The following is a 22,359-nucleotide window of genomic DNA, read 5'->3' as shown; positions in this document are numbered from 1 at the left end:
GTGTAAGGACTATCAAAATAAACTGAAATCTGCTCAGAATTCATATGGGGAGAAGCTGAGCCAGAGAGGAGTCCTTGTGAGCAGCAGATCTCAGGAGACAATCACAAAAAGTGTCTTTCCTATAGGTAAGGGGCACACTCCAGAGTATAGACCTATATCGGTGACCTGCAGCAATGGCTGTGGGATGGCGGGAGCAGTAAGCAGGAGGTGACAGACCCAACAAAGGAGGAAGTACTATGAAAACATCCAGCATGAGGCTGCAATTCTCAGAAATTGCCAGTAAAAAACATTCCCTAAATAACCTCCTACCGATATCAAAGCAAGGAAAATCCAACTCATTACACGATGAGCTAAAAGGCTGCTGGCATGGCATCAGTATAAAGACAAAATCAGGAAAAAAAAAAAAGGGAGTAAGATCAGTAAAACTTACCAGGCAAAGAATACCCACCTGAAAAACGTTGCCATAAAATTGTTAATAACAAAACATCTTTCTACGAATTGAAAAAAAAAATTTATAAAGCAACAACATATTTAAAGGAAGATTACAAAGTAGAAATACAAGATGGTGAGAACACCAAAGTGAATAAAAAAGAGTGTAGACATGAGGAAAATGTATTAAGGGACACAGGGGATAGAAATGAGACAGGCAACCAAAATGAAACACGCAAGAAAGAACTAAAAGAATCTGAGAGGATAAAAAAGGATTTGAGACAGAGATCAGAGTTAGCATATTTGGCCTATAAATAATTGTAAATGAGGGCTCCTCATGTGTTTTTTGGAAAAGGATTTTCAGATTACATCACAAAGTAAAAACCCAGCTCTATGCTGAATACAAGAGAAGCACTGAAAGATGGACAAATATACCATGCAAATGTAAATAAATAAGATCATTGCCTCATGCACTTCTCTCTGTTAAGCACATTCTTTAAACAAGTCTCACAGGAGCATGAACTACAAGAACCACACACTTCTAAACACAGGGCTTTACAGAGACAACTATGTTCATCTTCTCATGCAGTGTTTAAATATGTCTCAAGAGTGTCACTCTGTAAAACGCTGTGTTTAGAAGTGTTTGGTTCCTGTAGTTCATGATGGGAATGCAAAGTGGTACAGCCACTTAGAAAACAGTTGAGCATTTTCTAAAAAAGTTATAGATACCCTTACTAAATGACCCAGTAATCCTACTCTTGGGGATTTATCCCAGAGAAAAGGAGACTTACGTTCCCACAAATACCTGTACACAAATGTACCTATCAGCTCTATTCATAACTGCCAAAAACAACCCAAATGGTCTCCAATGGATGAATGTGGTATATCCGTACAATAGAATACTACTCAGCAATGAAAAGGGAAGAAAATCTTGATACCCAAAACTATCTGGATGAATTTCAAAGGTATTGTGCTTAGTGAAAGGAGCCAGTCTCAAAAGGTTATAGACCATATGATTCTACTCCTAGGTAATTTTCTAAAAGACAAAATTATAGTGATGGAGAACAGATCAGTTGTTTAGAGAAGCTAGAAATAGAGGGATGGTGTGAATAGCATGAAAGTTTTGTGTTTTTTAGGTCATAGAACAGTTTTGCGTCCTGATTATGGTGGTAGCTATGTAAATATACTATATATATATATGAACAATTCATCAAGCTATACACCAAAAGGATTTTTAAAAGTCAATTTTACTGTATAATTATTTTTAAAATAAATTCATTTAGTCATTTAAAGAAAAATAAACTGAGAGAAAACATAAAGAAGTCATTAACAAAGATAAAAACAGAAATTAGTGATTTGGAAAAAAGAAAAATAGCATGGGACTTCCCTGGTGGTCCAGTGGTAAAGAATCCACCTTCCAATACAGGGGACGCAGGTTTAATCCCTGGTTAGGCAACTAAGATCCTACATGCCGTGGGGCAACTAAGCCCACGCACCACAACTACTGAGCTCCCGCGTCTCAACTAGAGAGCTCACATGCCGCAAACTACAGAGCCCACACCCTCTGGAGCCCGTGTCACAACTAGAGAGATGCCCACACACCACAATGAAGAACCCGCTCACCACAGCAAAAGATCCCACATGCCGCAGTGAAGACCTGACGCAGCCAAATAAATAAATATTTTTTAAAGAAAGCAAAATAGCATAATTGACAAATAAATTCAAAATCTGGTTGTTGGGGGGATGGTGGTGGGTTGGAATCTATAAGCCACTAACATGAGGGAAAAAAATGTTTTTAATACCACAAAGAAATAATGAGGGAGAAATAACCAGAAACAGAAAATTAAAAGAATTATAAAGATTTACTTGGTCAATTCTATTCAAATATATTTGAAAACATTTAAGAAATCAGTAATTTCCTAGAAAAATATAACTTACCGGAATGAACTTCAAAAGAGTTAGAAAATATAAATAGAGTGATTTGCAAGAGGTAGATAAGATTGCTGTTACAGGTTGAATTGTGTCCTCCAAATTTTATATATTGAAGTTCTAACCCCCAGCAGTTCAAAAGGTGCCCTTATTTAGGGATATAGTCATTGCAGATGTAATTAGTTAAGTTAGGATGAAGTCCCAATGGAGCAGGTTGAGCCCTAATACAATATGACCAGTGTCCTTATAAAAAGGGGAAATGTGGACACAAACACAGGTACACAGGGAGATGTCATGAGAAGATTGGAAGTTTGTTGCCACAAACCAAGGGATTACCAGAAGCTAGGAGAGAGGGCTGGAACACATCCTTCCCCAGAGCCTGCAGAGGAGCATGACCCTGTCAACACCTTGATATCAGACTTCTGGACTCCAGAACTGTGAGACAATAAATTTCTGTTGTTGAAGCCACTCAGTTTGAGGTACCTTGTTATGGCAGCCCCGGAAAACTAACATAGTTTTCAATGAATTATTCTCCAGAATAGCCTTAGATAATTTTATAAGGTAATTTACATAGCTTTTAATAAATAACAATACTTTCAGTGCTTTTTGAACTGCTACGAAGTGGTGAAAATGAGAAAAACTTCCAATATTTTTCTATGAAGTAAATATAACATTGAAACCTGATGAGGAGTGCACCCACAAAAAGGGAGAAGGTATAGACCAATCTTAATTATTGATTCCGATTTTAAAATCCTAAATTAAATATTCAAAAACAAAATTTATCAATGCACTAAGATAAATATACATCATTATGACTAAGCAGAATTTATTCCAAGAATAAGATGATGACTGAATATTAGGAAATTAATATAATTCATGAATTCAATGGCTCTAAAGAGAAAAATTATATGATCACCTCCGTAGACCATAAATTTTATACCCAGTCTTAGTTTAAATATTTTAAATGAAACAAGAATAGATTAATACTTCATAACATGATAAATGTATATCAATCTCAAAAATTCATATCCCTGGAAGAATTCCTAACAGTGTCAGAAACAAAACAAGAATGTCCTCTATTACCATTATGATATAATATTGCACTGGAGGAACCAGCCAATACAAGTAGACAAGAGAAATAAATTAGTAGAAATACTGGAAAGAGATAATCAATTAAAAAGTATAACAATAAGAAAATTTATTAAATTAGCAGAGAACAAAATTAATATACCAAAATCCATAGCTTTTCACATATAAAAGCAACAATCAAGTAGAAAATATGAATTATCAACCTAATAACAAAAAGACAAATAGCCTAATTTTTAAACGGGGCAAAGGACTTGAGTACACACCTTTAAAGAAGACACACAAATAGTCAATAAACATATGAAAAGATGTTCAGCAGAATTAGTCATTAGGGAAACATAAATCAAAACCATAGTGAGATACTACTTCATACTCTCTAGAATGGTTATGAAAAAAAAAGATGGACAATAACAAGTACTGATGAGGTTGCATAGAAATTTAAACCCTCACAAACTATTGATGGGAATATAAAATGGTGCAGCCACTTTAGAAAACAGTTTGGCAGTTCCTTAAAATGCTAAAAATAGAGTTACAATATGACCCAGTAATTCCACCCTTAGGTATATACCTGAAGTACTGTGATTTATAAGAAATATGTATTTGGCCATTCAGATGACCAAAATATTTTTCTCATATACATTTGGTCTTTGTTTATAGTTCCTGGCTCACAGCTCCCCAAACCCTTGGTATCTCCTGAGTAATAAGAACAATGGGAGCATCTTCTTTCACAGTATTTGGTGTCTTGCTCTCAGTTCATGAAATGGCTTCAGAGCCGTAAAGGTGAAATGGGTGTATTGTTATTTGTATCAAGCCCCTTTCCACCACACTGTGTTTATGTTAATAAGGTGACTTTTGGAAAGCACCTAAACATGGGGGCTGGTTGCCAAGGGAACTGACCATAAATAGTGGGTTGGAACTTTCAGTCCCACTCTCTGAGTTCCTGGAATGGGGGAAGGGCTAGAGGTTGAATCAATCACCAATGACCAATGATTTAATCAATAATGGCTATGTATGGAAGCCTCCATAAAACCCAAAAGGACTGGGCTCAGAGAGCTTCCAGGTTGGTGAATACGTGGAGATTTGGGGAGAGGGGCACCCTCAGCGAGGGAGCATGGATGCTCTGCACCCATTCCACATGCCTTGCCCCAGAGGTCCCCAGCCTGTTAGGAACCGGGCCACACAGCAGGAAGTGAGTGGCGGGCGAGCTAGCAAAGCTTCATCTGCCGCTCCCCATTGCTCCCCATCACTCCCGTTACTGCCTGTACCATTCCCCTGCCACCACCCCATCCATAGAAAAACTGTCTTCCACAAAACCAGTCCCTGGTGCCAAAAAGGTTGGGGACCGCTGCCTTGCCCTATGCATCTCTTCCATCTGACTGTTCCGGAATTATATCTTTTTATACTAACCTGGTGATCTAGTAAGTAAAATGTTTCTTCGAGTTCTGTGAGCCACTCTAGCAAATTAATCAAACCAAGGAGGAGGTTATTGGAACTTCCAATCTATAGCCAGTTGGTCAGAAGCCCCAGTGACACCCTGGACTTTTGACTGGCATCTGAAGTGGTGGGGGTGGGGAGGGCAGTCTTGTGGGACTGCGCCCTTAACCTGTGGAAGCTGATGCCACCTCCAGGTAAACAGTGTCAGAATTCAGTTGAGCTATAGGACACTTAGCTGATGTCCAAGAATTGCATGGTGGTGTGAGAAACCACCCTCCAAACACATTGGAATTGATTCCAGAACCTCTTAATAACCAAGAGAATTAAAAGCATGTCCGCACAAAAACTTGTACACGAATGTCCATAGTAGAATTATTCATAGCAGCCCCAAAGTGGAAATGACCTAAATGTCTATCAGCTAATGAATGGATACACAAAATGTGGTATGGTCACACAGTGGAATATTATTTGGCAATAAAAAACAAAGTACTGATACATGCTACAACATGAATGAAAACATTATTTTATGCAAAAAAAGCTAGTCACAGAAGACCACATATTGTATGATTCCATTTATATAAACTGTCCAGAATAGGAAAATAGTGACAGAAAGTAGATTAGTGGTTGCTTGGGGCTGGAGCAGGTTGGGGCAGGGGGAGGAACAGGAATTGGAGTGACTGCTAATGTGAACCTGGTTTCTTTTTTGGGTCAAAAATGTTCTAAGGGGCTTCCCTTGTGGCACAGTGGTTAAGAATCCGCCTGCCAATGCAGGGGACATGGGTTTGAGCCCTGGTCTTGGAAGATCCCCCATGCCATGGAACAACTAAGCCCATGTGCCACAATTACTGAGCCTGCGCTCTAGAGCCCAGAAGCCACAACTACTGAGCCCACGTGCCACAACTACTGAAGCTGGCGCATCTAGAGCCTGTGTTCCACAACAAGAGAAGCCACCACAATGAGAAGCCCGCACACTGCAACAAAGAGTAGGCCCCGCTCACTGCAACTAGAGAAAGTCTGCATGCAGCAATGAAGACCCAACACAGTGAAAAATAAATAAAAAAACAAATAATAAAATAAATTTAAAAAAAAAGATGTTCTAAAATTAGTTTGTAGTGGTGTTGCCCAACTCTGTGACTATGCTAAAAACCACTTTAAGTGAATTTTATGGCACGTGAAATATATTTCAATAAAGCTCTAATAAAGAAAAAGAAAATATCAATTAAGAAAAGACTTCAATTTCGATACAGCATTATTAACTCAAAATACCTAGGAGTAAACTCAAGAAATATGCAAGACCTATATGTTAAATTTAAAATGAAAAAAACCTTAAAATATTAAAAATACCAGTGGAGAAACAAAAATGAATTCTTGAGTAAATGGAAGTGGAGATGAAGAGACAATAATATAAAAAGGAGAATTCTCCCTGACTTACTTCATAAATTTAATGTGAATTCAATGAAAATATCAATGGACTTTTTTTTTAGCTAGACAAACTGGTCCTTAAGTATACATTGGAAAGTAAAAAAAAACAAAGACTGTCTAGTAAAACTATGAGGAAGAAAAGTAATGATGGAGTAAGAGTCCTACTAGTTATTAAAATTTTTATAAAGCCTCAGTAACTAAAATAGTATGGTATTGATTTCATGGATAGTCAGATGGACCAATGGAATAGATTTTAAAATCTAGTAATGGATTCAGGTAGAGCAAATTAGTGTGCAATATAGGTGGAATCTCAAATAATGGAGGAAGATGAATTTTTTGATAAATAATTTCATGACATCTTCATACTCATTTTGAAATAAAATTAGTATATCTGTACTTGCCCCATGAAGCCAAGATAAATTCCAAATAGATTAAAGATTACAATATTAAAAACTGAACAAAAAGTTCTAGAAGAAAGCATTTTTGGAAGATTCTTTTTAAAACTTTGAAGGAGGGAAAGCCTTTCTTACCATAACTCAAAATCTAAAGTCCGTGAAAGAAAAGATTGATAAATGTGTCTATAAGAGAATTTTAAAAATTTTGTATCGTAAAAACAAAACAAAAAAAAAACACTATAAGCAATATAGTGTTTATATATCAAAAAACAAATGATAATCTGGAGGAAACACTGTATCTCATATCAGACAGAGAGCTAATCTCCCTAATATACAAAGAGCTCCAAAGAATTATCAAGAATAAGACCAATAATTCAATTTTAAATGTATAAAGGCATTGGATAGAAAGCCCATTAAAAAATACAAAGAATTCTGGAAAGATGCTTAACCTTACTCATATTGAGAGAAATGCAAATTAAAGTTACACTAAAAACTATTTTTCACCTATCAGATTGGCAAAATCTTTTTAAAATCTGAGATGTTCTGTCTGAGGCTGGGGCTCTTACACACTGCTGGCTGGAGTATAAATTGGTCCACTCCTATGGAGAGCAATTTAACTATCAGAAATCACAAAATCAGATGGCCCTTGACTCAGCATTTCCAATTTAGGGGGGGGGATTTATCCTATAGACATCCTTTCACATATGTGAAATGGTGTGGGGTATTCACTGCAGCACTATTTTTTCATAGTAAACATCGTTTGGAAACTACCTAAATATTTATCAGCCTGGGCCTTAAGCATGCTGGAGAGAGCTAAGGAGCAGGTCAGGGGATTGAAAGAAAAAGTTGAGAACATTTCAGAAGGCAGAAAAGAATAAAGTGTTTACAACTATAAAAGCAAGCTAAAAGACATGGAGGATAGATGTGGAAGTGCCAACATCCAGAAGGGAAGGAGGTAATAGAATCCTACACACACACACACAAATGGAAAAGAGAGAGAGAGACAGATTTGAATAAAGGCAAAGATAAATTTCCCAGAAATAAAGACTTCGAATTGAAGGGGCTCATAAAGTGCTAAACAGCCAAGATAAAGACACACCCAGTCTCATCACAGTGAAACTTAAGAAAACAAGAGACAAAGAGAAAATTCTAAAAGCTTACAGAAAACCTTACACAGGAGTAAGAATCACACTGGCCTCAAACTTTTTAAAAGCAACACTGGAAGCAATAGAGCAATTGAAAAATATTTTAAAAGTATTGAAGAAAAAGAACTTTGAAATTAGAATTTTAATCTCCAGCCAATTTTCCACAAAAACCTAAGAGAATATTAAAAATATACTCAGGCATATATAGGGCCTCAGCCTTGTCACTCAAAGACTCACAAAAACCCACAATGAGAAGAGTTCTACAGAAACAAAGAAATAAGGAGAGAAACAAATTCAGAAGTATGATATAGAAGATGTGGGCAATAGGGTCCTGAAATACATCAGCAAATACTGTCTTTGTTTTAGAAAGAAATGAGGGATGAAAAAAAGAAAGAAAGGAAAATAGGGGAAAATTAATGCAAGAAGAAAGGAAAGATGGAAGGAAGAGAGGGAAGAGGTAAGGAGAAAAGAAATATAAAAACAAAGAAAAGAAAAGAACATAATTATGGCAATTAAAAATTAAGATTCTACACAAGGTGTATGATTCCATTTACTTAAAATGTCCATAATAGGCAGCTCTATAGAGACAAAGTATATTAGTGGTTGCCTAGGGCTGTAGGGAAGGGGAGGTAAAAAGGGGAATAATTGCTAATGGGTATGAGAGTTTTTCCAGGGTGACGAAATGTTCTAAAATTGATTGTAGTGCTATTTTTCTGGATTTTGTGAGCTTATAACATTTGTCATCTTTTTAAAATTTATAATTTGTTGTGATATGTTCTCATTCTAAATAAATAGTCTCTTCTCTGAAAATAAACAAATAAATAAGTTTCATCCACAGAATCAGAAAAAATAAAATAAATTTTTTTAAAAAGGGCTTCCCAGGTGGCACAGTAGTTAAGAATCCACCTGGAGTTAGACTCATCCACCAGAGGGCAGACAGCAGAAGCAAGAAGAACTAAGTCCTGCAGCCGTGGAACAAAAACCACATTCACAGAAAGATAGACAGGATTAAAAGGCAGAGGGCTATATACCAGATGAAGGAACAAGATAAAACCTCAGAAAAACAACTAAATGAAGTAGAGACAGGCAACCTTCCAGAAAAAGAATTCAGAATAATGATAGTGAAGATGATCCAGGACCTTAGAAAAAGAATGGAGGCAAAGATCGAGAAGATGCAAGAAACGTTTAACAAAGACCTAGAAGAATTAAAGAACAAACACCTAGAAGAATTAAAGAACAAAGAAACAGAGATGAACAATACAATAACTGAAATGAAAAATACACTAGAAGGAATCAGTTGCAGAATAACTGAGGCAGAAGAATGGATACGTGACCTGGAAGACAGAATGGTGGAATTCACTGCTGTGGAACAGACTAAAGAAAAAAGAATGAAAAGAAATGAAGAGAGCCTAAGAGACCTCTGGGACAACATTAAATGCAACAACATTTACATTATGGGGGTCCCAGGAGGAGAAGAGAGAGAGTAAGGACCCAAGAAAATATTTAAAGAGATTACAGTAGAAAACTTCCTGAAAATGGGAAAGGAAACAGCCACCCAAGTCCAGGAAGCACAGAGAGTCTCATACAGGATAAACCCAAGGAGAAACACACCGAGACACATAGTAAGCAAATTGGCAAAAATTAAAAACAAAGAAAAATTATTGAAAGCAGCAAGGGAAAAATGACAAATAACATACAAGGGAACTACCATAAGGTTAACAGCTGATTTCTCAGCAGAAACTCTACAAGCCAGAAGGGAGTGGCATGACATATTTAAAGTGATGAAAGGGAAGAACCTACACGCAAGATTACTCTATCCGGCAAGGATCTCATTCAGATTCGATGGAGAAATCAAAAGCTTTACCAACAAAAAAAGCTAAGAGAATTCAGCAGCACAAACCAGCTCTACAACAAATGCTAAAGGAACTTCTCTAAGTGGGAAACACAAGACAAGAAAAGGACCTACAAAAATAAAACAAAAACAAGTAAGAAAATGGTAACAGGCACATACATATCGATAATTACCTTAAATGTGAATGGATTAAATGCTCCAACCAAAAGACACAGGCTCGCTGAATGGCTACAAAAACAAGACCCATATATATGCTGTCTACAAGAGACCCACTCCAGACCTAGGGACACATACAGACTGAAAGTGAGGGAATGGAAAAAGATATTCCATGCAAACGGAAATCAAAAGAGAGGTGCAGTAGCAATATTCATATCAGATAAAATAGACTTTAAAATAAAGAATGTTACAAGAGACAAGGAAGGACACTATATAATGATGAAGGGATCAATCCAAGAGGAAGATATAACAATTATAAACATAAAAGCTCCCAACATAGGAGCAACTCAATACATAAGGCAACTGCTAACAGCTCTAAAAGAGGAAATCGACAGTATCACAATAATAGTGGGGGACTTTAACGACTCACTAACACCAATGGACAGATCATCCAAACAGAAAATTAATAAGGAAACACAAACTTTAAATGACACAATAGACCAGATAGATTTAATGGATATTTATAGGACATTCTATCCAAAAACAGCAGATTACACTTTCTTTTCTAGTACACACAGAACATTCTCCAGGATAGATCACATTTTGGGTCACAAATCAAGCCTCAGTAAATTTAAGAAACCTGAAATCATAACAAGCATCTTTTCGGACCACAATGCTATGAGATTAGAAATCTGTTACAGGGAAAAAAACGGAAAAAATACAAACACATGGAAGCTTAACAATACGTTACTAAATAACCAAGAGATCACTGAAGAAATCAAAGAGGAAATCAAAAAATACATAGAGACAAATGAAAATGACGATCCAAAACCTATGGGATGCAACAAAAGCAGTTCTAAGAGGGAAGTTTATAGCAATACAAGCCTACCTCATGAAACAAGAAAAATCTCAAATAAACAATCTAACGTTACACCTAAAGGAACTAGAGAAAGAAGAACAAACAAAACCCAAAGTTAGCAGAAGGAAAGAAATCATAAAAATCAGAGCAGAAATAAATGAAGTAGAAACAAAGAAAACAATAGCAAAGATCAATAAAACTAAAAGGTGGTTCTTTGAGAATATAAACAAAATTGATAAACCATTAGTCAGACTCATCAAGAAAAAGAGGGAGAGGACTCAAATCAATAGAATTAGAAATGAAAAAGGAGAAGTTACAACAGACACTGCAGAAATACAAAGCATCCTAAGAGACTATTACAAGCAACTCTATGCCAATAAAATGGACAACCTGGAAGAAATGGAAAAATTCTTAGAAAGGTATAACCTTCCAAGACTGACCCAGGAAGAAATAGAAAATATGAAGAGACCCATCACAAGTAATGAAATTGAAACTGTGATTAAAAATCTTCCAACAAACAAAAGTCCAGGACCAGATGGCTTCATAGGCGAATTCTATCAAACATTTAGAGAAGAGCTAACACCTATCCTTCTCAAATCTTCCAAAATATAGCAGAGGGAGGAACACTTCCAAACTCATTCTATAAGGCCACCATCACCCTGATACCAAAACCAGAAAAAGATACTACAAAAAAAGAAAATTACAGACCAATATCACTGGTGAATATAGATGCAAAAATCCTCAACAAAATACTAGCAAACAGAATCCAACAACACATTAAAAGGATCATACACCATGATCAAGTGGGATTTAACCCAGGATGCAAGGATTCTTCAATATGCACAAATCAATCAATGTGATACACCATATTAACAAATTGAAGAATAAATCCATATGATCATCTCAACAGATACAGAGAAAGCTTTTGACAAAATTCAACACCAATTTATGAAAAAACTCTCAAGAAAGTGGGCATACAGGGAACCTACCGCAACATAATAAAGGCCATATACAACATCATTCTCAATGGTGAAAAACTGAAAGCAGTACCTCTAAGATCAGGAACAAGACAAGGATGTTCACTCTCACCACTATTATTCAACATAGTTTTGGAAGTCCTAGCCACGGCAATCAGAGAAGAAAAAGAAATAAAAGAATCCGAATTGGAAAAGAAGAAGTAAAAATGTCACTGTTTGCGGATTATATGATACTATACATAGAAAATCCTAAAGATGCCACCAGAAAACTACTAGAGCTAATCAGTGAATTTGATAAAGTTGCAGGATACAAAATTAATGCACAGAAAACTCTTGCATTCCTATACACTGATGATGAAAAATCTGAAAGAGAAATTAAGGAAACACTCCCATTTACTACTGCAAGAAAAAGAATAAAATACCTAGGAATAAACCTACCTAGGGAGACAAAAGACCTGTATGCAAAAACTATAAGACACTGCTGAAAGAAATTAAAGATGAAGGAAACAGATGGAGAGTTACACCATGTTCTTGGATTGGAAGAATCAATATTGTGAAAATGGCTATACTACCTAAAGCAATCTACAAAGTCAATGCAATCCCTATCAAATTACCAATGGCATTTTTTACAGAACTAGAACAAAAAGTCTTAAAATTTGTATGGAGACACAGAAGACTCCGAATAGCCAAAGGAGTCTTGAGGGAAAAAAACGGAGCTGGAGGAATCAGACTCCCTGACTTCAGACTATACTTCAAAGCTACAGTAATCAAGACAATATGGTCCTGGCACAAAAACAGAAATATAGATCAATGGAACAGGATAGAAAGCCCAGAGATAAACCCATGCACCTACGGTCAACTAATCTATGACAAAGGAGGCAAGGATATACAATGGAGAAAAGACAGTCTCTTCAATAAGTGGTGCTGGGAAAACTGGACAGTTACATGGAAAAGAATGAAATTAGAACACTCCCTAACACCATACACAAAAATAAACTCAAAATGGATTAGAGACCTAAAGGTAAGACCGGACACTATGAAACTCTTAGAGGAAAACATAGGAAGAACACTCGTTGACATAAATCACAGCAAGATCTTTTTTGATCCACCTCCTAGAGTAATGAATAAAAACAAAAATAAACGAATGGGACCTAATGAAACTTAAAAGCTTTTGCAAAGCAAAGGAAACTACAAACAAGACGAAAAGACAACCCGCAGAATTGGAGAAAATATTTGCAAACGAATCAGTGGACAACAGATTAATCTCCAAAATATATAAACAGCTCATGCAGCTCAATATTTAAAAAAACAAACAACTCAATCCAAAAATGGGCAAAAGACCTAAGTAGACATTTCTCCAAAGAAGACATCCAGATGGCCAAGAAGCACATGAAAAGCTGCTCAACATCACTAATTATTAGAAAATGCAAATCAGAACTACAATGTGGTATCACCTCACACCAGTTAGAATGGGCATCATCAGAAAATCTACAACAACAAATATGGAGAGAGTGAGGAGAAAAGGGAACCCTCTTGCACTGTTGTTGGGAATGTAAATTGATACAGCCACTATGGAGAACAATATGGAGGTTCCTTAAAAAACTAAACATAGGATTACCATATGACCCAGCAATCCCACTACTGGGCATATACCCAGACAAAACCATAATTCAAAAAGACACATGCACCCCAATGTTCATTGCACCACTATTTACAATAGCCAGGTCGTGGAAGCAACCTAAATGCCCATCGACAGATGAATGGATAAAGAAGTGGTACATATATACAATGGAATATTACTCAGCCATAAAAAGGAACAAAATTGAGTGATTTGTAGAGATGTGGATGGATCTAGAGACTGTCATACAGAGTGAAGTAACTCAGAAAGAGAAAAACAAACACCGTACATTAACGCATATATGTGGAACCTAGAAAAATGGTACAGATGTACCGGTTTGCAGGGCAGAAATTGAGACACACATGTAGAGAAAAAACGTATGGACACCAAGGGGGGAAAGCGGTGGGGGGGGGGTGGTGGTGGTGTGATGAATTGGGAGATTGGGATTGACAATGTATACACTGATGTGTATAAAATGGATGACTAATAAGACCCTGCTGTATAAAAAAATAAATAAAATTAAATTAAAAAAATAAAAGAATCTACCTGCCAATGCAGGGACACGGGTTCAAGCCCTGGTCCAGGAAGATCCCACATGCCACGGAGCAACTAAGCCCGTGCACCACAACTACTGAGCCTGCGCTCTAGAGCCTGCGTGCCACGATGCCTAGAGCCCACGCACTGCAACAAAGAGTAGCCCCTGCTTGCCGCAACTAGAGAAAGCCTGCACACAGCAATGAAGTCCCAACACAGCCAAAAATAAATAAATCAAATAAATAAATTTACTAAAAAAAAAAAAGAATTAAGATTCTAAACAATATCAAGATGACAGGGATTGGGGGATCAGGAAGAGATTGAAAGTGTTGTGAACATCTAATGTACTTACATCGTTAGGGGAAAGATGTACATATTAATATGCTTAGGAAAATAAAAGAGGTAAATAAACACGTATTTGGATTTTAAGGCAATTGCCGTATGAGTAAAAATAACAGTTGTAACTTTTAAATCAACGAAAGAAAACAACATATTCAATGGAAGACAGTAAATGGAAATATGAAATAAGTACTCAGAAATAATCACAATAATTACAAAAATATAAAAGGATTATATCCAACAGTTAAAAGGCTGAGGGTAAAACGACAGCAAGAAAACAGTATCCAACAATATGTAGTCTCCAGAAGAAACTTTTAAAACAAAGAGACACAGAAGAGTTGAAAATAAAAGGTGCAAATAGCCATTCCATGGAAAGATAAACAAACAAAAAGCTTGTGGAATAATTGTAATACCTATACTGCATTGTATCTGAGGTTTCATCAGTTATATTATTTTATGTATAATTAAGAAAGAAAAAAATCCCTACTGATTAAATCATGACACAATGCTTTCTTATCACTTAGATTTTTATTTTATATGCATTAAAATAACTCTTTTTAATTTTTTTTTTTTTTTTTGCGGTACACGGGCCTCTCACTGTTGTGGCCTCTCCCGTTGCGGAGCACAGGCTCTGGACGCGCAGGCTCAGCGGCCATGGCTCACGGGCCCAGCCACTCCGCAGCATGTGGGATCTTCCTGGACCGGGGCACGAACCCGTGTCCCCTGCATCGGCAGGTGGACCAGCCCCTAAAATAACTCTTTCATACCTACTTAGATGTAGATTTTTATCATATATCACCCTTGTTAATACATAAAAAGGAAAAATTAAAACTTCTTCACATCAGAGTATAACTCTTCTGAATTAATGTTTCACTCAGTTACCCAAGTTTTTAAGTACACTAAAATGTCCTCCAGGATAATAATAGATTTTGTGATGAAGCACTGTTTAAGAGTGCTCCGCTCTTCTCTTTGGCACTGTTCTCTCTTTTCTTCTGAGACCCTGACACCAATCTGTAAGTTGATGCTAGTGCTTTTACAATCTTACCAGAACTTGCCAGTGGAAGGTTTTCAGACAACAAACAGAAATCATTTTCCTTCTTCAAATAGTTCTTAAATGGCTTGTTGATGGAATCATCAAGGGGTCATACTCTGGTCTTGCCTCATGGAAATAACAACCAACTCAATTCACTTTTTAATGAGTTTATTCTTTAGCTGATCAGATACATCAATACAGATGTACTTGGTTAGTTGCTTAGGTTGCCTGGACACCTATTCATATTCTTTAAGTTAGTCTGTTCTCAGTTTACCTAATGTCCTACTTTTCTTTTCAGTGCCAGCACAGTACCATATTTGGAGAAATATCTCACTCTTAGTTATTGCTCTGTAGTTTAAAATTAAATATGGTGGCAACTTTTCATTTTGGTAGTTATTCATAGCAACATAGTGATGCATTACTTGTTATAACCTGTGCTCATAATAAAGCAACGTTAGCAGTGGCTCCACAAAAGCATCAGGGTTTTATTAGCATTTCTTATTTGATGTAATTCATAGCTTCATGTTTTTTTCCCAACTGAAACACGTGTTACTGGAAGTTAAATAGCTTCAGATCAAGTCAGCAGGAAGTTTCTGACAAATTGATATTTGACACCATGACTCTAGTCGTGCATGACATATCAATAGGCCATACTAGCCACTTGTTTTTAATTTTCTTCATCCATTCCAAGGAATTTGACAAAGTAGCTTCCCTCTGATTGGAGCACTTGGTGTGATAGGGAGCCCTTCTGTATGAATCTTAGTAATAAAAGAAACATACCTCCATCTACTTGTATCTTCAGTTCTTGGGTTCCATGAAGCATTTGATTATTGCTTTGTATAATAATTTAGAATTCATTTTTCCAATGAAAAATATTTATTTTCTTAATATTATATGTATTTAATATTAAGAGCTCTAATATGCTCTATTTCCATGTCTTTGTGCATATATTATAATGTTTCATTTCAGTTCCAAATGCAACACATATAGTACCAATGATGCACATAATTCAATTGAAGTAATGACAAAAAGAACAGCTATCATTATGTGCACATAAATACAGGCAATGACAACTAGGTCACATCTGCTGCCTCCCTGACAGCAAGTGTAAGAAGAAACTCAACTTAGAGATGTTAAAATGTGGAAAAATGCTTGAGTTAGAAACAAAGAAATATGGTATCTCACAAAATACAATTTAGGATAAAATGTTAGGGAAAACTGAGGATACTGTAAACTACTGAAAGGAAAAATAAAATATACATATCACACTTATGAAAATATGTGTAACTACCATTATAGTATCAACATATATAAAGCCACAGTGGACAAAATTGCAGCTTATATAGATGAAACAATATTTTAACATACCATTTCCAAAACTGATAGATCAAGCAGACAAAGAAAAGAAGCACCCATACCAAGACCTGAACACTATACTAAATAGATATATAAAGAACTCTAAACCCAACGGATATTTGATACACATTGAATTAGAGCACACATGGAACATGCACAGAACTTGACCATGCACTAGGACACAAAGGAAGCCCTAATAAATTTCAAGGGATGAATTTCACAGAGAACATGTTTCCTAAGTATAATACAATACAATTAAAAACAGCATAAGAGGGCTTCCCTGGTGGCGCGGTGGTTGAGAGTCCGCCTGCCGGTGCGGGGGACGCGGGTTCGTGCCCCGGTCTGGGAGGATCCGGCATGCCGTGGAGCGGCTGGGCCCGTGAGCCGTGGCCGCTGAGCCTGCGTGTCCGGAGCCTGTGCTCCGCAGCGGGAGAGGCCACAACAGTGAGAGGCCCATGTACCGCAAAACAACAACAACAACAACAACAAAAACAGCATAAGAGAGTTTTTTTTAATCCCACAATTTTGGGAAATAAATATAGCCCTTGGGTTAAAAAAGATATTGAGGAATACTTAAAACTAAAAGATAAAAACACAATTTGTCAAAAAGCCATATTCAGAGGGAAAGTTATAGCTTTAAATGCATTTGTGAGAAAGTAAGATTAAGAACAAACAAGCCAAGCATTCAATTTAAAAAGTTGGAAAAAGAGCAACAAAGTAAAGCCAAAGAAAGAAACAAGATAGGGTCTTTCCTGGTGGCACAGTGGTTAAGAATCCGCCTGCCAATGCAGGAGACACGGGTTCAAACCCTGGTCTGGGAAGATCCCACATGTCGTGGAGCAAATAAGCCCGTGTGCCACAACTACTGAGCCCACGTGCCTAGAGCCTGTGCTCCACACAAAGAGAAGCCACCGTAATGAGAATCCCGCACACTGCAACAAAGAGTAGCCCCCGCTTGCTGCAACTAGAGAAAGCCCACACACAGCAACGAAGACCAAACGCAGCCAATACATTTATAAAAACAACAAAAGAAGAAAGAAACAAGATAGAAGGTAATGATAACAATCAGGGCAGAGATCAAGCAAATAAAACAATGGAGAAGATTAACAAAAGCAAAACTGAAGTCATTGTAAAAGTTAATAAGATAGACACACATCTCACAATACTCCTCAATGAAAAAAGACAAGTATAAAAGCAAACATGAGAGAAAATACAGATCAAAAAGGGTAATAACTGCAAACACAGTGGATATGTATTTCTAACATCTTTATTGGAGTATAATTGCTTTACAATGGTGTGTTAGTTTCTGCTTTATAACAAAGTGAATCAGCTATACATATACATATATCCCCGTATCTCCTCCCTCCTGCGTCTCCCTCCCACCCTCTCTACCCCACCCCCCTAGATGGTCACAAAGCACCAAGCTGATCTCCCTGTGCTATGCAGCTACTTCCCACTAGCTATCTATTTTACATTTGGTAGTATATATAAGTCCATGCCACTCTTTCGCTTCGTCCCAGTTTACCCATCCCCCTCCCCGTGTCCTCAAGTCCATTCTCTACATCTGCGTCTTTATTTCTGTCCTGCCCCGAGGTTCTTCAGAACTATTTTTTTTCTTTATTCCATATATATGTGTTGGCATACAGTATTTGTCTTTCTCTTTCTGACTTACTTCACTCTGTATGACAGACTCTAGGTCCATCCACCTCACTACAAATACAGTGGATATTTTTTTAAATAACAGAGGAGTATTTTATTACATGTGAAAAAATTGGAAACCCTAAATGAAATGAATAAAATCCTATAAAAATAGAGAAAGCCAAAAGTTCATAAGAAGAATGTGAATGGGTAAACACAGAAAACTTAAAATTAAATTGATAGTCAAAGTTCTCCCTTCTACCCTCATCCCCTCTCCAAAAAAATCAAACAAACAAATCCTGGCCAAAATGGCTAAATCCAAGACTGAGGCAGGAAAAGTACTTTGTGGCACATTTTCTTGCGCCAGAAAGTAAGAAAGTGCTTGAAAACTCATTAGGCATGACAAAGGACACAGTATCAAGAGTGAAGAGGCTCCCACTGGCAAAATCTGAGATAATCTGAGCATGAAAATGAAAAATGACAGTAATACATTATAAGACAGCAAATAAAAATAGAATACATGGGGCTTCCCTGGTGGCGCAGTGGTTGAGAGTCCGCCTGCCAATGCAGGGGACGCGGGTTCGTGCCCCGGTCCGGGAAGATCCCACATGCCGCGGAGCGGCTGGGCCCGTGAGCCATGGCCACTGAGCCTGCGCGTCCGGAGCCTGTGCTCCGCAGCAGGAGAGGCCACAGCAGTGAGAGGCCCGCGTACCAAAAAAAAAAAAAAAAAAAAAAAAAAAAAAAATAGAATACATGGTTTCATACTATTAGTGTAAGTTATAAAACGAATTAATGAACACCCTTCTTTACGAGGAATGATCTAGAGTTAGAAACCACCATTTTGCAGCCACCATTGCAATAACTGATTCAGGCAAAAAAACCATCAAGGGATGCTAAACCATTAGACAGAAGTTAATTGATGAATAGATTATTTATACAAATTACATATCAGTTTTAAAGGTGAAAAAAGATATCCTTACAATGGAAAAATATGTCAGACACTAGCTTGATATTGACCCAAGATTAATATCACAAGTAATAGGACAAACCAGCATCATGATGAATGCCCTAAGAAAGATACAACATCATTCCTGCAATGTTTCTGCCAAATATGCATAACCTGAATTTATCATGAAAGAACATCAAACTTAAATAAAACACATTCTACTGTTCAAAAATGTAAAAGAAAAAAATCAATGTTAAATTAGATAATCGTATTATGGTTATATAAAAGAATGTCCTTGTTTTAGGAGACAGGTTGAAATACTTAGGCATGGTTGTGATAACTGAAACTTATTCTCAAAGGGTATAGCAAACGTATATACATGGAGAGAGAGAAAGACAGGGAGAGAAAGAGATAAAGCAAGTAGGACAAAGCGTTGGATGGTGACACTAGGCTAGGTGAAGGACATACAGAGATGGATGGTGGGTTGCAGATAAATTCCTCTGTGTTAATCCTAAAACCAACTGAATCATGCCAGCTCAGGGGTTCTGGACTGTTTGGATGTTTGAAGCCAACTCTCACATATATCACAGGGCTGTAAATAGTGCAGGTGATGTCTGAACATAGCTTACTATTGTCTTGGTTAAGAACTCAGACTCTCCGGGACTTCCTGGTAGTCCAGTGGTTGGGATTTTGCCTTCCAATGGTGGGGTGCGGGTTTGATCCCTGGTTGGGGAGCTGGGATCCCACGTGCCTCCGGGCCAAGAAAAGCCAAGGCATGGAGCAGAGGCAGTGTTGTAGCAAATTCAGTGAAGATTTTGAAAATGGTCTATGTCAAAAAAAAAAAGAAATTGGACCCCTATCCCACAACCCACACAAATCAATTTCAGGTGTGTTATAGACTCAAATGTAAAATGCAAAATTCCAAAACTTTCAAAAGAAAATATGAGAGAATCTCTTAATATCGTCAGAGTAGGAATGATTTCTTAAATAAGACACAAAACATACTACACATATAGGGAAATTTTTAAAGATATAACCACATTGAAATGAAGAACTTCTGTTAATCAGGGTACCTTAAATGGAATATTTTTAAAAACCACGATATGGTATAAAATATTTGTAGCACATGTAATTAACAAATGACCAGAGCCTGGAAACATAAAAAATTCCTATAAGCAGTGATGTGCTAGAAAATGTCTAACGACAGACTCTCCAAACCAAAAAAGGTTCTGATTTGTAGCATTTGCTGATTTCCATGATATAAATACTCCCACATAGCCGATTTCAAGCCACCAACATGAGGTCTCTGAGTGCAGAGGGAAGAGATGGGCACAGTCAGTTCTCATGAGCCTGGTACGAGCGGCTCCATCACAAAAGTCAATAAGAAAAGAATACTCGATGGGAAAATGTGCAAAAGACTTGAGAGGACTTTTATGAAGTCATAAAAGAGAAAGCCTGAATGGACACTAAAATATGAAAAGATGCTCCACCATGTTACTGATGAAAGAAATGCAAATCAAAACCACAATTGGATACTATTTTACATCCAGATCGACAAACATTTAAAAGTTTGGCAATACAGTGTTTGTAATGTTGATCAATGGGAACTTGATCAACGGGAACTCTGACTCACCACTGGTGGAACAACTTGGCATTTCCTAGAAGAGGTGAACTGTGCACACCCTGCAACCCAGCACTTTCTCTCCTGTGAATATATATACAAATATAAATAAATATTTCCTGCAAATAACACACACACACCCTAGAGAAATTCTTGCCCATGCATCTCATACACTTCCTGGGAGCACGGTGAACAACAGGAAAAAAGTGAAAACAACCCATATGCACATTAGCACAGAAGAAAATAAATAGATTATAGTATATACATATGATGGAATAAAATTGCATAACAGTGAAAATGAACGAATTGTAGATAGCTACATGCATTAACATAGCTAAATTCCAAAAATTTCATGGAGAGTGAGCATCACAAAAGAATGCATGGGGCTTCCCTGGTGGCGCAGTGGTTGAGAGTCCGCCTGCCGATGCAGGGGACGCGGGTTCGTGCCCCGGTCCGGGAAGATCCCACATGCCGCGGAGCGGCTGGGCCCGTGAGCCGTGGCCGCCAAGCCTGCGCGTCCAGAGCCTGTGTTCCACAATGGGAGAGGCCGCAGCAGTGAGAGGCCCGCGTACCGCAAACAAAAAAAACAAAAAAAAACAAACAAGAATGCATGCAATAAAATTGCAATAATATAAAGTTCATTATATATACTAATAAAGAAGAGCAAGGCTGTTTATCACCAAAGTCAGAAGAGTGGTTGTCTCTGGCAGGGGAGTGAGAAAGGAAGGGGGAGGGTATATTCCAAGTGACTGAAAATATCCTACTCTTAAACCAGGTGCAAGTACACAGATGTTCACTGTATTATTATTATGTAAACAATATAATTGCATCGTATAAGTTCCTTCTATATGTATATTCACATTTTGTTTCATCAAAAGGCGTGTGTGTGAGAGAGCGATCACAGGATAGCGTGTGCAGCGTGACACCTGGGGAAAGGCCAGGATGCATGGCAGCAGAGGAGTACCTGTCTCAACCCGGAGGTGGGAGTAGGTGTGGGAGAAGGCTTCCAAACTGCAAACTGAGAAGTGAATTGTGGATAGGAGTTAGCAGGCCAGGAGCAGGGCGGGAGTCTCCCAGGCAGAAAGAATATCATGTGCAAAGGCCCAGAGGTCACCTAGCTGACAGGTGGAACTCCAGTCTATCTGGTTTCACTTTCTTTTACCCCTCACTCCCTGACCTAAAACAGGCACACGTATGTACACACACGCATAAGAGTCTACATATGTATGGCCAAGCTAACTCACAGAGGTCAATAAAAAAGAAGCACGAGTTTAACCTGTCAATCTTCCTGCTTCCTACCTCATCTCCTTTCTTCCTACCACACACACAGACACACAGACACCACGCACAAAGTATGCATAAGCCTTTCCTCTAGTTGTGCCTTTTTATTCAACTTGTGACTTTCATATTCCATCATTACAACAGTCTTCATAATCCAGCTGTCATCCCCTCTGTCTGGCTTTCAAAGGTGGATCCTTGTGTTCACGTAGCTACTGGGCTCTAGTATTGTTTTGCTTGATCTTCTGTGAGTTGGTGAAGCCCTTCTCCTTTCAGAGCACCACGAACACCGCCTTTGTAAGCTGAAATGCT

Source organism: Lagenorhynchus albirostris, chromosome 16, assembly GCF_949774975.1.
Source record: "Lagenorhynchus albirostris chromosome 16, mLagAlb1.1, whole genome shotgun sequence".
Classification (NCBI taxonomy): Eukaryota; Metazoa; Chordata; class Mammalia; order Artiodactyla; family Delphinidae; genus Lagenorhynchus; species Lagenorhynchus albirostris.
This window is presented reverse-complemented; position numbering follows the sequence as displayed.